The sequence below is a fragment of the Sinocyclocheilus rhinocerous genome, unplaced genomic scaffold (genome assembly GCF_001515625.1).
Source record: "Sinocyclocheilus rhinocerous isolate Xijiao unplaced genomic scaffold, SAMN03320098_v1.1 scaffold2911, whole genome shotgun sequence".
Lineage (NCBI taxonomy): Eukaryota > Metazoa > Chordata > Actinopteri > Cypriniformes > Cyprinidae > Sinocyclocheilus > Sinocyclocheilus rhinocerous.
Window position 1 is genome coordinate 220,146 of NW_015644341.1, and position 472 is coordinate 220,617.

At 40.3% G+C, this 472-nt stretch overlaps 1 protein-coding gene across 1 annotated transcript in view; it reads right to left on the reverse strand.

Annotated features, from left to right (window-relative positions):
• LOC107758139 (receptor-type tyrosine-protein phosphatase O-like) overlaps positions 1 to 472 on the reverse strand; it is a 50,679-nt gene that overhangs the window by 14,879 nt on the left and 35,328 nt on the right. The window lies entirely within an intron of this gene.

A 472-nucleotide genomic window follows, 5' to 3' on the forward strand; every position in this document is an offset into this window, starting at 1 on the left:
AAGCAGTGCTTCCGTGAATATCCATATTTATCTTCAGGATAACACCTCACGCGTGCTGCAATCTCCAAACCCATGGTGAGAAAGTGCTTTTCCCGCTCTCTCTCTCTCTCTCTCTCTATACATATAATTTATATTTTAGAAATGAATACATTTTATAAACTTAATTTTACTGAACTGAATTTTAAATTAAAAATAGGACACAAAGTCATGTTTCCGTTGCGTCACGAGTCGTGCTCTAAACATCTCAGCAGAAAGTGACAGAAAAAACATCATTTGACTTCATTACCAGGCCAAAATCTGCCTTTACTGACCCTCTTTAAGCTCTTATATTAATCGTGTGTGTGTGAGCGACGGCTGTGATCACAAACATCAGAACCGATGCTTCTGGAGTCGACACCAACAATTACACGCTCACTTCCTGTGTGTGTGAGTGTGTGTGTGTGTGTGTGTGTGTGTGTGAGTGTGTGTGTGT